We start from the raw sequence: 16208 nt of genomic DNA on the forward strand, positions 1-16208 counted from the left end.
GTTAAAGCACATGTGTATAATGGACTTTTGGAACTTCATAATGATGATTAATTATTGAAGACAATGATGAATTATATAACTTATTATCTTAGGCCGATGAAGGAGATTGAGGTTAAAGATGATGGCTTTCCTTATAGGTTGTTGAAGATCTATTGCAAGTTGAATGTTGGAAAGAAGTCTCGTGACCAACATTTATGTACCAGTCAATCTGGTTTTTAATGAAGAATTGTTGAAACTAGTTCACCTGAACCTGTTGTTGTTGCCTTCACTCTTTTATTGTGTAGGGTAGTATGATATGTCTATTGGCTCTACTGACTGTATGGTTTGCAACTGATTTTTGCTACTGACTATGGTGTGAATGGTTTTACATGATGTATTGGGTATTAATCATTCTGATTTTGTATGTACGCACATGCTGAAGCATCTGGTCAAACATTTGGACCTTAATTGTGTGTGTCGATCTTTGTGTTTGTAGTTTCTACTATTGATTATCACACAACTACTAATTGTGTATTCATGCAAAACTGACATTATGAGTGCATGACTGACTGCTTTGGAGCATTGGTTTGTCTGTAGCAACCTGTATCTTTTGACTTTATGCTGCTGATTTATGTTGCTGCTACTTTGAATGTTGATATGGGATGGCTGTTATTCTGAACTCTGAAGCTTGATCTTCTTTCCATGCCTTTACCAAATTGTGCAAAGGGGGGGGGGGGGGGGGGTAGTGATGCCATGGATTAATATGGAATTGATCTCTTGAAGTGTACCAATCACATGTCTTATATGCTATTTATGTTGTTGTTGTTTGCTTTGTTAGTTCTATTAGGTGATATCTTGTGCTACTTGTTGTACCCCAAAATTTGCTCTCTATTTTTTCATATTTCCATCCAACCACTTGACTTGGAGATCATTTTCATACACTCGTAACTCATTCACATGCATCATCCATCCATTAGTGGATCACCATAGATTCAAAACTCTTGGCTTGTGAAGTTAGGGTTTGTGTGTGGATCAAGCTTCAAAAGTATAACTTGGCTATTCATTGAAGCATAAGGGATGTTAAACCCTAATTCTTGATGATATGATGATGGATCCTGTGGAGTTTCTTTGGGCCTTGTCTTGGCTACCAAAACCCTAATGGGGGACTCATATGTTGGAAGACTTGCTTATGAAGCATCTGGTTGGATTCAAAATGGCTTGTTTGGGGAAGTAGGCCTCACCAAAACCCTAATCAGGGAGGGATCGATCCTAATAGACTTAATGGATTGACCTTCCATCTGGTGACATTCAAAACCCTAACTTCATCCACCTTTCACCCATTGAAGGATTCGTGCCCACTTGGATCCATATCCTTTTTTTGGCTTGAGTCTTGGTGCCACAGTCCCCTTGCTTGGTTCTATCCATATCTTTTCATCTAACCATTTTAAGTATTTGGTCCACTCTTGGATTGTTTATATTTTGGTCATTGGCCTTGAATTAAACCCATGTCTTGTTATTAGTGCATCCACGGCATTGGTTTACCCAAACGACTAAATCATATGGCATCACAACAAAAATGATGGTCAAGCATAATTAATTCATGTTCAAGCCTTAGTCTTATTTCCTTAAGTCATAGCTTTGTTCTTGAGCCATCTATTGTGATCATTTCATGTCACAAGTCATGTCATGTTCATTTCATCTCAAAATCAAGCATACATGTACAAAAAAGAAAACCATTTTTAATCCATTTCAAACCATTGCAAATCAATTTTAATCCATTTCAAGCCATTACAACCCATCACATTAGTCATTACATGAAAAATGCAATTTTTTTACAACTTTGACCAAGGGTTGACTTTGGTCAACAATTGACTTTTTGGTCAACTCTGACCAAAGTCAACTAAACCCTTTTCTTCCAAAAGGCCTAAAAATCTAAGTCCATATCCTAACTACATTCCTAATTTTGAGTCTTTGGAGCTTTGGTCATGGAGTTGCCTTTTGCACATGATAACCCAAATGCCAAGTTTGATGTCTTGTTGCCTTGTCTAGCCACACTCCATGGGCACATGACCTACAAAGAAAAATGCAAAACCTTGACCAAAAAACTTAGCCAAATGATGAAGCAAACACCCTGACTTGCATGTACTCAAGGCAACAAACCAATATCAAGGTTATAAAGGGTTTACCTACAACTGAATGAATAATGCAAAGTTGCCTTGGAACAAGCAACACTCAGGTGTCATCCTGTTGCAGAATCATGATGCCATGCTGCAAAATATGAGTAGGGCTCATGACAAACCAAGCCAAAACAATGATGAACTATAGTCGCCTGTTGGAAGACTTGGCACTACATAATGTTTCACTTTAAAGCATGACATGCCAGGATTATTTACATACCTGGTGCCAAGCAAGGCATAGTAATGGACATAACCAAGGTAGGATGCAACCTCAATATTCAAGCAATGCTTCAAAATAGTTCACTAGCATACATAACACATTTGAAGCATGGAATAACATTTAGAATTGCATCAACAATTCACCAAGCAACTATCACATTAAACTACATTGCATCATTCAAGTAGCAGCAAAAATTCCACAAGTCAGGTAACAACATGTATAGCATCCTCAAGAAAAAGAAAACAAAACCAATAAAACAAGACTACTAGCAGAACCTAGGCAATTAGCAGTGCAAGTCATAAACAATAAACTGCAATGAACAACGCAGCAGCATAAAACAAGGCCATGCACCCTGATTTTTCCAGCAAGCCACCCCAAATGTCATCATGCTTCAAAACCTACAATGCATCACAAGTTAGCATCAAGCACAATATCCATAACTACCATAACTGACCTCAATATAAAACCAATGGCATGGAAGTTCATTAATAGTCCAATACAATTAACCTTCATTTCTAACCTTGATAGTATCCTAGCAGTAACTTCCATATCATTATCATCATGCCAATAATTCACTACTACATGCTGAGTTGTTCATGATGCAAGATTTTCTACTAGATGACCATGACAACAACATACCATTGACCTATCATCACACCAGAATCCATCAAACTAAAGTCCAAAATCCTGCACCAAGTAAGCATGCATCAGTACATGTCACAAGGTACAAAGTTGGCCAGAAGCAGATCATGAATAAAGGCATTGAAAATCACACATGCTATCAACCATAGCTAGAGTAACATATTGCACTTGAACATCTCATTGGATTGGTAAGCAGGGTACAATCATAGTTGGATGTCTATAGTCAACATAATGGTTCAATAATACCTCATAAGCCATCAACTTAGATTGTTGATACCTAACATGAAATGTACTAATAGTTTAGTTGCTAATCATTGCTAATATGAATTAACAAGTTAACCTACTAATTCAACCCCTACAATTGCTAACAACAGCTGACACCACAAACAATAGGCATAAATGGAATTCAACAAAATTAAGCAAGTTGTGCATAAGCCTACCTGTTACATTACACATGAGTTAACTAAATAATAGGTCATCACCCAAAGCAAACTTAAGGTGGCAACCTGCAATAAGTAGTCAAGAGCAAAATTAAATCACTAACTAACTGAGTCCAAATCCACTAACTAACTGAGTTAACAGTTAACTCAGTGAGTCAATCTCAACAAACTCTGAGCCTCATCCCAAACCTATATCAAATCCAAACCCGATTCCTATTTAAACTCCATCACCATCATTATTCGATCACTTTTTGCCATTGCATTCAAACTCAGATTTCCACGCTGCAAACTCTCTCAACCCTCACTTAAAGCTCTTCCTAAGAAGTTATTGGAGCTTCACATAGAAGCTTCAACTCGCTTGAGCTATAATCCCCACGCCATCCCGGTTTCCTATTCTGGTTCGTTCACAGCGAGAAGAAGAAGAAGAAGGAGAAAACAAAAGTGAAAGAGATAGACTCAAGACCATTTACCTGGAAGCTCAACACCGTCATCACCGTCGTTGCCGGAGAATCTCACAGGTTGGTATTTCTTCCCCGTTCGCTCACTTCTTGATGCCAGATTGTGAGTTTCGTTTAAGGGAATCAAATCCCTAACCTCTAGGGCTTCTATTTCAAGGGCGTAACATTAAATTTTAAATGGAAAGGTTAAGGTTCTTGGGAGATTGGGATTCAGTTAGGGGATTAGAGTTTCAATTACGTGAAGTTGGTCGTGGATTTGAGTAGGGCGTGAAGAGAGGTTTCTTATGATAGCTCCATTTTGATTTTGGAAGGCCACCTTCGCCGGGAGAGACGACCGACAAGGTGGCCTGTGATGACCATTGACCTGAGATGGTGAGCAAAGAGGACGCGCGTCTGAGCCCTGTTCAAATTCAATTTCGGGTGTGCGTATTGGATTTTTGTTGCAAGCCAAGACAAGTTTGTTTCTGTTGGGCTTGATGGGCCCAATCATCATTCATCCATCACCATCCCTAGTCGATTTATACACCCCCCGTGCTGAATTGTTGTGGACCATTTTTGTTTGCATGAGAAATTCTTGGGCCTAAGGCCCAATCACTAATCACACCTCCATTTCCAATTTTGCACCCCTAACACTTGTTTAATTTCATTTAATTCTAGCTTTTAGAATAATTAGGTTTAATATTGGTTAATTATTGTTAATCAATTTTGTATAGTTTAATTGAATTTTAGTGATTAGTTAGAATCTTGAGATAATTGGATTTAGGTTTTAATTAGAATAAAATTAGGTTTAATTAGAACATTAATTGATTTTTTAGAATTTAGTTAATTTTCTAAATCGTTAGATTTAATTGATTAAAAGTAGTTTTTAGAACTTGATGAATCTTTTAGGTTAATTTCAATTTTGATTAAGATTTAATTTGGTTCCTAATTAAATATTTCATGTGAAATGACCATTTTGCCCCTTTAGGGTTTATTTTGTCATTTTAGCCTATAATAACATGTTCCCTTAGGAATTTTTGATATAGATTTTAATCAAACCAGGACTAACTATAACATGATCCCTTAGGATATATTAATTCAATTCTAACCATTAGACTGAGAAAAAACCTAGTTTTCTAATCAAATCAAACACATGATTCAAATTGATCAAAAGTAATTTTGATCAATTAAATCTTTTGAACTTGTATAATCCCACAGTCTAAATTGAGTGACCAAAAGACCATCGGTCACTTAATAAGACTCTTTATTCTAAGTTGTTGAGCTCAAAGCCTCAAGTCAGATCTTCAATCAAGGCGTCCTCAGTTATACTAAGCAGTGGATAATACAAGCATATCAAAGGTGGCATCTTCAAGAGCTTGTTAAATCAAAGTTAGAATTGTGTGGCATGAGCCTTAAGTAATAGAGAAGGAATGGAAATGGAGAATTCCTACCCCCATTATGAATATTTTTGGGTATGAGAGAATCATCCAGTGCTCATCATATTCACCTTTATTCATAGACTTTAGCACAATTCTAATCCTACGATTGGCAAATCTCTCTCGCTCTTCACAGAGCACCATGCAACAAGCAAGGGATTTCACCAACAACTTATCAATTATGATTCAAGTTATACGACATGAGCCTTAAGCAATGGAGAAGGAATTGGATTGGAGAATTCCTACCCTCATTATGAATATCTTTGGGTACGGGACAAATGACCCAGTTGCTCATTGTATTCACCTCCATTCATAAACTTTAGTACAATTTGAATCAAACAATTGACCAGGTCTTCATTACAAGAAACAACAAAGATTCTCCTTCATCAACTTGAAAGTTAGGATGACAATTACATGTCACGAGCCTTAAGTAGTAAAGAAGGAATGAGACTGGAACTTTCCTACACTCATTCTGGACACCTTTGAATGCGGAATGTTTGGCCCGTTGCTTATCATATTCACCTTTATTCATAGACTTTAGTGTGATTCTTATCAAGTAACTATCAAGTATATTCCACTCTTTCAATCTATCATCTCCTCTTGCCTCCTTAATCACCTTGATTTCAGCCCTAGTGGGCTGAACTACAAAAGCTCTGATTTCCTTATTGTACTATTGGGATACGTAGGCAGGAGAATTCAGATTCTCCACGAGCTACCTTATCTATTTCTAACCTATTTATTAATCAATCAATTATTCTTCATTCATCAATCAATACCATCTTTTTGAGATCAAATACACTCTTCCTTGGACTCCTTGTACATCCTTTTAGGATGGTATAGCGGCAGTCCACCTCATAAATCAAGAGTTGTTTGGATCGTACCTAAACATTTAATTAATTCTTTTTGGCTAAGATGACGGTTTGCTCTTCGATTCAGAGTCTATCTCTTTCTTGAATCCAAGATATTGTCCTTCTTTGATTTCGAACTGTTTGTTCCCTATCTAGTGATATATTGTTCCTTGTACACAACGATACTTTCTCTTGGGCCCCGCCTATACCCTTTTAGGACAATATAGCGGCAGCCCGTCTTGTGAATCAAGAGTTGTTTGGCTTGCACCCAAACACTTAATTCAGTCTTTATTTTTGCCTTTACCCTATAGCGCCAACCCTTCTAACCCACGTATTGGTAAATGCTTGTTTACTCTTTGATTCCAAGTTCCATCCATTTGTGGGTTCCCATGATACGATTCTGTTGGCACAAGTTATACTTTTCATCACTTATCTCTCTCTTTGTTCTTGTGGTTCCACGAACTACGATTGCTATGATTTTCTCATTGCACAATGAGAATAAGTAGGCACGAGGATGCGAATCCTTGGCGAGCATACTTCTAATTATTCCTCCTTCCACCTTAGGGCACCATTCATATCTTTCACTATCCATTATCTACCTACGATCATAAACCGTTCCCCCGGTGACATACTATTTCTTTGACACCGAAATACATTTTTCTTTGGAATTCTATATACACCCTTTTAGGACGCCTAGCGAAAACTCCGCATTTCTACCTATAGTTGTTTGGCTTGTACCTAGACATTTAATTCCTTCTTTTTTGGCTAAATATCAGATAGTGGCGACCATGTTGTTCCACGTATCGTTTAACTCCGTTTCCCTCTATGGTACAAATCCCATTTCTCCTATGGATTCCAATACACTTTCACCTTTCGGTTTCAAACAATACTTCTTCAGTCACTTGTCACCAAATTATTCAATTATGTGACTTTGGTCACTTCCTTCCGTCCATCTCCATGATGCATTCATATTCTACCTTCATTCACTCCATGTGATATACCGGTTATCTTTGAGCCAAATATATTACTTATTTGTGCTCCTTCTTGTGTCCTATTGTGAACCAAGAGATGTTTGGGACCATGCCCAAACACGTATTTCTTCATCTTTTCGGCATTACCCTATAGAGGCAGCCATGCTAGCCCACGTACTGGTAAGAGACATCTTACTCTTGGGTTCACATTTTCACCCCTTGGTGGAGTTTAAATAAGATAATCTTTTGGCTCATACCATACTTGTTATCATAATTCTTTTCACCTCCTACCACTGGTTCTTTGAACTACGGAGCTCTGAATTCCTCATTGCACTATGACGATACGTAGGCATGATGGCCCTAATCCTCACCGAGAAATTTATATATTTCTTTTCCTTTCCCTCATTCTTTTGCGAGTAGTCTTTATATATAACACCTATTCGAGCGAGACCAATCAAAATGGTTCCCGTGGAGTACCATGGATGTTAGGGGTGCTAATACCTTCCCCTTGCATAACCGATTTCCTTACCCATCATATCTCTTCCCCCCGGGTTTTATCGATGTTTTACCTTTCCTTCGGAAACAAATAAAGTTCAAAGGCGACTTTGTTGTATGTTCGAGCATGCGATACGTTCGGGTATATTTCCGCTAGCTTCACTACTTCATGAAGAACACATCTCGTAGTTATTTTAGCCAAAATTTACCCAAAAGGGAGATTATTGTTCCTTTTGGATTAGTTGCATTAGGTAAAATAACATATGAACTAGACGTATTTTAGGCAACATGTGGAACAAGATGTGCCAACATGTTTTCCAACATCTGGGTTTGTTGCCAAGAAGAGTTGTTTAACTAAAGTGCATGACAAATCTAGTTAAGCAAAAGCTGTTAAGCAATAGGCTTAAGGTTTGAGTTCTGACTATCTTCAGATGTCCTTTAGAAGTGTTATGGTGCTGACTTCTTCAAGATGAAGGGTTTTATGTTTGTGATGAAGTATGTTTTTTAATCCAAACTTAAGTTGAAAGATGTTGGATTATTGTTCCAGTCAAAGGAGATCTGACTGGATGTACATTCAAGGAAGATTTGATCCAAAAACTAGTATACAGAGAAGACTTATATGTATAAAAATTGGTTTGGAGCTATGGTGTAACATGTAGAACACGATGTTCCAATATGTATGTTACAACATTTGGTCTCCATCAACAAGACATATGTTATTTTTATGTTGCAACATCTGACAACTATTGTAGTTGTGGTTTAATATTTCTCTATCAAAGATTCATTCTTCAACAGAAGATCTACAAGTTACGGAGATAAGTTAATTTAAATTTACTATTGCAACATGTGGAACACGATATTCCAACATGTGCAGTGCAAGATCTGGCCTTGTTCAACAGGCCATGATGGATGTCGTTTTGGAGAAAAGTTATGGTTAAGATTTAATCAGATCCGTTGTTGCATTATAGCAATGTGTTTGCATGATTTGTTTGACAATTATTGAAGATCAAATCGAATTTAAATGGAGATTTAAATTTAAATTTTAATTAATAACAAATCATATCTTTTATTGTAGATCTTTATGTAGCAAATATAATCCAACAAGACTCTACTATTATTCTGGACGAAATAAAATCTGAAATCTAAAGGAGAAAAGCCCAAAAGACATTGCTATTTAAGGAGACTCAAACCTCACTTTTAAGGTGTGCATGTTTTGAAGATACATAGTGTTATGGTTTATCTTTCAAGTCTTTGTTTGTGCATCACTCTAGCGTCTCCTTTCATATCTTAAGGCATAAAGTTTGATTATTGATTGAGTTGTAAACCTTGTTCTAAGATGTTATGTATATAAGCTTAAGATTTCACAATGTTTATTATATTCCATGCTAATGCCATAACCAAATTAGGATTGAATCTTTGTGTACACCACTTTATGTTTCAGTAACTTGGCATAGTTGTTGGTTTGTTTTAGTTGAGTTATAAATTCAAAAGTTATTGTGTTAATGGTTAAGTTGATCAATTGTGATTAATGATTGATAGAAAATGATACGGGCTCTCATATTTAGGGCGATATCTAAATAGAAAGTCAATAGGATTAGGGAGAGACATATAATTTCATAGGGGTTGAAGGTTCTTATAAGACTAATTATTCTAATTCGAAGTAATGACTTTCCTTTCTTGGGTAGAGTACCCCCTAGACGTAGGTGTGGTTTCACCGAACTGAGTTATCAATCTCTTGTGTCCTTTACTGCTTTTTTGCTTCATCATCTTGTTTAAGTTAAACTGTCATATCTTGCGTGCAAGATATTTTTTTTGTTTCTAGTTTACAATGTCTTAAACATTGTGTCTGACATCTGTCCCTAAAAGCTGTAATTTGTCATAAAAATGTAGTACACGTTGTCTCATCCATCTAATCCAACATCTGTGCTCTGAAGAACAAATTTTTCAATATAAAATTCAAACCTTCTAAAAGGGATATTATATGCTTGTCCCTATATTCAAAATTGGCTTTTCAAAAATGGCTTTAGTAAAAGCTTCACTCATAAAAATGTTTAACACATGCTCGACATTTATATCAACTTCTTTTAAGTATCAATCAATCATTGATGAAAATATTAAAAATATCAAATATTTTAAAATTTTCAAAAATATCAAACACAATGGACAATAAAACTTAATTAAATATTTAAAAAGTATTAATAAACCTTTTATTGGTCTGATATGAAAGACCGCCTTTTATATTGGATACTCTCGAGGTCTTTCAAGTCCACAAAATTTGTTTAATTAAATATTATAAAAATAATTACTAGTTTAGTTTATATATTTTTAATTTTTTGAGTAATCAAATATTATAAAAACATTGTCTTTTGAATTTGTAAAGGTTTTTTTCCCATATCAACCATTTTTTTAATAGTCCATTAGGGTTGACTTAATTTTCTTAATGCCACATAAGAGAAATTTAGTTTACAAATCAATGAGAATTATCAAATGTAAAATGAGACAAATTTGAAGGTTTAAAATCAAACAATTGAAATTTGGAGGGTCAAAATCAAACAATTGAAAATCTTGAAGAACAAAAACTGCATTAAAACCTTTTAAATACTTGTAGTGAGAATCACATAAGTATTCTGTCCATAGCATATTTACTTGAGGGAATCTAATCAAAATCATAACCATTAGATTTTTTTTAAAATAATCACATTTTCAAAATTAAATCTTGAAATAATCAATTTAAAAAAAAAACGAAATAACCACCTTTCCAAACAGATGCGCCAGATCAACTGGTGCATCCATTTAACATTAAGAGGAGGCGCCAACTCCATTGGCGCATGCCTCCAAAGGCATTGCATGGAGACGCCAACAACTATGGCGCATGTATGTATGCATTAGTGTATGCGCCAATTCATCAGGCGCATAAACCTTAAATTTTTGTATTAATTTTAAATGTTTATTTAACAATTAATTAAAAAAAATATTGAATTTTTATTATTTATGTTATAATAAAAATTACATGGAATTGACCAAAAATTCAATGACCGGCCCGATTGAAACGTCCCCCCTGTTCCACATCCAAGTGCGTTAGTCTGTCTTCGAGGTCTCTCACGATTTTCCTGAGGTGTTTGAGGTCTTTGAGTGCTGACATGATCCAATGGTGGCTGGTGTGAAGGTCCAGTGAAAGGTCCAAAGGTATTTGATAGATGTGTCATCATTTGTTCCCAATAGTCGGAGGGCTCTGGCCAACGACGCTTTCGTAATTGAGTTTGATGCCCATGTGGTCGTAGTTGGGTTGATGTGGTTGGGCGAATTATGGACGGTATAGTTGCCCGAATTGGGATATTGAATCGTTTTGGAAACGAAGTAATGGTTCCTGGGGTCTACTATAGTTAAACAATGGTTGGATGTTGTGGTGATAAGATGTTTGTGTGGTCATTGGCGTGGGGATACGATAGAGTGAATCGTATGAATCATATGAGCTATAGATTGTTGTGGTAGCTGCATATGGTTGTTGGTGGATAGGGTTTGATTCTTGGTTTTGAGGTTGGGTGTGTGGCATGAATGAATTGCGATGTTGGGTGTTTTGCATGAATGGGTTGCGAGGTTGGGTGTTTGGTTGTTAGGTGTATGTTGTAAGGTGATGATGTAAGGTTGGTTGTTGGGTTTGGGTGGTTTGACATTGGTGTTGGATGGGGACTTATTGTTGGGCGTATGATGATGAAGCTAGTTGGCGTGGATCAATCAAATACCTTGGCTCAAACACAAAATGTTGCATTGTAACCGACCTAAACCATGCCATGTACTGTTGAGTTGGTCTAGCACCCTGTATGATTGGTTCGTTTAAGATGTGTTATCGTCGATTCCTCCAATGACGACATATGTCTTTTTCGAAGTCTCTCCAGTCGGAGTAATCCCATTGGGCATCGACTCTTTTTTTATTCCAATCTCCCAAACACGTCGGAGGTTCTGGAATTTGTTATTGCATACCGAACTGCAGTTTTACCCGATCACTCTGGTGCATCTCCATAGTAGTGAACCGGATAATTGGTGTTTTTGCTGTCCAAATTGCATCATTATTATGGTTAACCTGATGATAAGACCCAGATCTGGTCTCCAGATAAACTGTACAACAATACGATATGATTAGATGATAAATAATTTGATATTTATTTTTAAATTAAAATAGAGTTGTGTAGGAGTATTACATCGTCTGGTCCAATGTGATCCAATAGATTACGATATACTACTATAACGTGTTTCAGACACCTATTGTAGTTCATCCTTCTAACTGACCACCTAGATCAAAAACAATTGAAAAATATTATTTACAGTTAATTGTAACATAAAGTCTAATTTATTATATGGTAAAGTTTTAAACTTACTTTGTTGCAAATGGGAATATGAATGACTTCTCGTTTACTGGGGCGAGTGACGACATTCTTGACCAACCCCATGCTTGTAGCAAATATGCGCATGAATAAAAAGTACAAGTATTTTTTTTGGCATTTTTACACATCTCACTATATAGATGGGCCAAAAAAGTTGAACCCCAACTATATGTGATCACCTTATTTATGTTTCGTAACAACGATAAACACATAATATTTACCGTATTACCAGTACTTCCGGGAAATAAAAAATTACCAAATTAAATCATAATATAACACCGAGCTTTAATAATTTTTTCGTACTCGGTAGATTCTTCGGTCAATGTTATACTCGTATAATATTGTTTGAGATATCTTAAATTAATACCTTTCCCCCTAGCTTGACCAAATGTCTCTCCCGCAGCTTGGTCGTCACACAAAAGGGAACCAATAATTCATTGCAAAAATAGAGTTATCCTGGTTAACTCTACTATTCACGGCCTTACCATCATATGTAAACCCAACAACATATAGACGTCCTCAAGTGTGATAAGATGTTTGTATGGTCATTGGCGTGGGGATACGATAGAGTGAATCGTATGAATCATATGAGCTATAGACTGTTGTGGTAGCTGCATATGGTTGTTGGTGGATAGGGTTTGATTCTTGGTTTTGAGGTTAGGTGTGTGGCATGAATGAATTGCGATGTTGGGTGTTTTGCATGAATGGGTTGCGAGGTTGGGTGTTTGGTTGTTAGATGTATGTTGTAGGGTGACGATGTAAGGTTGGTTGTTGGGTTTGGGTGGTTTGACATTGGTGTTGGATGGGGACTTATTGTTGGGCGTATGATGATGAAGCTAGTTGGCATGGATCAATCAAATACCTTGGCTCAAACACAAATTGTTGCATTGTAACCGACCTAAACCATGCCATGTACTGTTGAGTTGGTCTAGCACCCTGTATGATTAGTTCGTTTAAGATGTGTTATCGTCGATTCCTCCAATGATGACATATCTCTTTTTCGAAGTCTCTCCAGTCGGAGTAATCCCATTGGGCATCGACTCTTTTTTTATTCCAATCTCCCAAACACGTCAGAGGTTCTGGAATTTGTTATTGCATGCCGAACTGCAGTTTTACCCAATCACTCTGGTGCATCTCCATAGTAGTGAACCAGATAATTGGTGTTTTTGCTGTCCAAATTGCATCATCATCATGGTTAACCTGATGATAAGACCCAGATCTGGTCTCCAGATAAATTGTATAACAATACGATATGATTAGATGATAAATAATTTGATATTTATTTTTAAATTAAAATAGAGTTGTGTAGGAGTATTACATCGTCTGGTCCAATGTGATCCAATAGATTACGATATACTACTATAACGTGTTTTAGACACCTATTGTAGTTCATCCCTCTAACTGACCACCTAGATCAAAAACAATTGAAAAATATTATTTACAGTTAATTGTAACATAAAGTCTAATTTATTATATGGTAAAGTTTTAAACTTACTTTGTTGCAAATGGGAATATGAATGACTTCTCGTTTACTGGGGCGAGTGACGACATTCTTGACCAACCCCATACTTGTAGCAAATATGCGCATGAATAAAAAGTACAAGTATTTTTTTTTTGGCATTTTTACACATCTCACTATATAGATGGGCCAAAACAGTTGAACCCCAACTATATGTGCTCACCTTATTTATGTTTCGTAACAACGATAAACACATAATATTTACCGTATTACCAGTACTTCCGGGAAATAAAAAATTACCAAATTAAATCATAATATAACACCGAGCTTTAATAGTTTTTTCGTACTCTGTAGATTCTTCGGTCAATGTTATACTCGCATAATATTGTTTGAGATATCTTAAATTAATACCTTTCCCCCTAGCTTGACCGAATGTCTCTCCCGCAGCTTGGTCGTCACACAAAAGGGAACCAATAATTCATTGCAAATAGAGTTATCCTGGTTAACTCTACTATTCACGGCCTTACCATCATACGTAAACCCAACAACATATAGACGTCCTCAAGTGTGATAAGATGTTTGTATGGTCATTGGCGTGGGGATACGATAGAGTGAATCGTATGAATCATATGAGCTATAGACTGTTGTGGTAGCTGCATATGGTTGTTGGTGGATAGGGTTTGATTCTTGGTTTTGAGGTTGGGTGTGTGGCATGAATGAATTGCGATGTTAGGTGTTTTGCATGAATGGGTTGCGAGGTTGGGTGTTTGGTTGTTAGGTGTATGTTGTAGGGTGATGATGTAAGGTTGGTTGTTGGGTTTGGGTGGTTTGACATTGGTGTTGGATGGGGACTTATTGTTGGGTGTATGATGATGAAGCTAGTTGGCGTGGATCAATCAAATACCTTGGCTCAAACACAAATTGTTTCATTGTAACCGACCTAAACCATGCCATGTACTGTTGAGTTGGTCTAGCACCCTGTATGATTGGTTCGTTTAAGATGTGTTATCGTCGATTCCTCCAATGACGACATATCTCTTTTTCGAAGTCTCTCCAGTCGGAGTAATCCCATTGGGCATCGACTCTTTTTTTATTCCAATCTCCCAAACACGTCGGAGGTTCTGGAATTTGTTATTGCATGCCGAACTGCAGTTTTACCCGATCACTCTGGTGCATCTCCATAGTAGTGAACCAGATAATTGGTGTTTTTGATGTCCAAATTGCATCATCATCATGGTTAACCTGATGATAAGACCCAGATCTGGTCTCCAGATAAACTGTACAACAATACGATATGATTAGATGATAAATAATTTGATATTTATTTTTAAATTAAAATAGAGTTGTGTAGGACTATTACATCGTCTGGTCCAATGTGATCCAATAGATTATGATATACTACTATAACGTGTTTCAGACACCTATTGTAGTTCATCCCTCTAACTGACCACCTAGATCAAAAACAATTGAAAAATATTATTTACAGTTAATTGTAACATAAATTCTAATTTATTATATGGTAAAGTTTTAAACTTACTTTGTTGCAAATGGGAATATGAATGACTTCTCGTTTACTGGGGCGAGTGACGACATTCTTGACCAACCCCATGCTTGTAGCAAATATGCACATGAATAAAAAGTACAAGTATTTTTTTTGCCATTTTTACACATCTCACTATATAGATGGGCCAAAACAGTTGAACCCCAACTATATGTGCTCACCTTATTTATGTTTCGTAACAACGGTAAATACATAATATTTACCGTATTACCAGTACTTCCGGGAAATAAAAAATTACCAAATTAAATCATAATATAACACCGAGCTTTAATAATTTTTTCGTACTCGGTAGATTCTTCGATCAATGTTATCCTCGCATAATATTGTTTGAGATATCTTAAATTAATACCTTTCCCCCTAGCTTGACCGAATGTCTCTCCCGCAGCTTGGTCGTCACACAAAAGGGAACCAATAATTCATTGCAAATAGAGTTATCCTGGTTAACTCTACTATTCACGACCTTACCATCACACGTAAACCCAACAACATATAGACGTCCTCAAGTGTGACGGTACACTCACCGAAAGGAAGGTGAAATGTGTGGGTCTCGAGTCTCCATCTCTCCATCAAAGCAAGAATAAATTTGTAGTCAACCAAGTAGGAGACTATGTTGAGGAGATTTACAAAACCACATCCTCGAATATATGGTTCTATTAAAGGACCGTGGGGTACATATTCATGTACACGACATCGAAATCGTTTTGGGTCCTAATAAAACAAGAAGAAGTAATATACAATAAAAAAATTAATAAGAAATAAATACAAAATAAATACGAAATAAGTAAAAAGAAGTAATAACATACAAATGTCGAGATATTGTCGATTGTTCCTCGATGTTCATCACCCATAGTCAATAGAGATATAATGTTACAGAGGTTGAGTATGGTAAAGATGGAGTGTTGTAGAGGTTGATTATTAGTGTTGCAGGTGTTGAATGTTGTGAGTTGATGCCCTATTTATAGATGAGTAAGTGTTGTAGAGGTTGAATAAGTACACATCATGTGAAGCATTGGATAAGGCGCATGAATGTGAAAATGGTGTAGGCGCCTAAGGCTATGGCGCATGCTTGCTTTATGACATTCATGGTCACATGCGCCAAGGCTAGTGGCACATGCATGTCTTTTTATGCATGCAAGGAAGAGGCGCCTAAAGCTAGGGCGC

The 16208-nt window shown here is 36.5% G+C and overlaps 1 long non-coding RNA gene across 1 annotated transcript; it reads right to left on the reverse strand.

The window, feature by feature from the left end:
* Positions 1–1727: 1727 nt before the first annotated feature.
* On the reverse strand, positions 1728–4372 carry LOC127073689 (uncharacterized). Its single transcript, XR_007785837.1, has 3 exons — positions 3929–4372; positions 2897–3063; positions 1728–2774 (listed from the first exon to the last, which is right to left on the reverse strand). It is a non-coding gene; the product is annotated as an uncharacterized LOC127073689 (long non-coding RNA).
* Positions 4373–16208: the final 11836 nt, after the last annotated feature.

This window comes from Lathyrus oleraceus, chromosome 4, assembly GCF_024323335.1.
Source record: "Lathyrus oleraceus cultivar Zhongwan6 chromosome 4, CAAS_Psat_ZW6_1.0, whole genome shotgun sequence".
NCBI classification, from domain to species: Eukaryota; Viridiplantae; Streptophyta; class Magnoliopsida; order Fabales; family Fabaceae; genus Lathyrus; species Lathyrus oleraceus.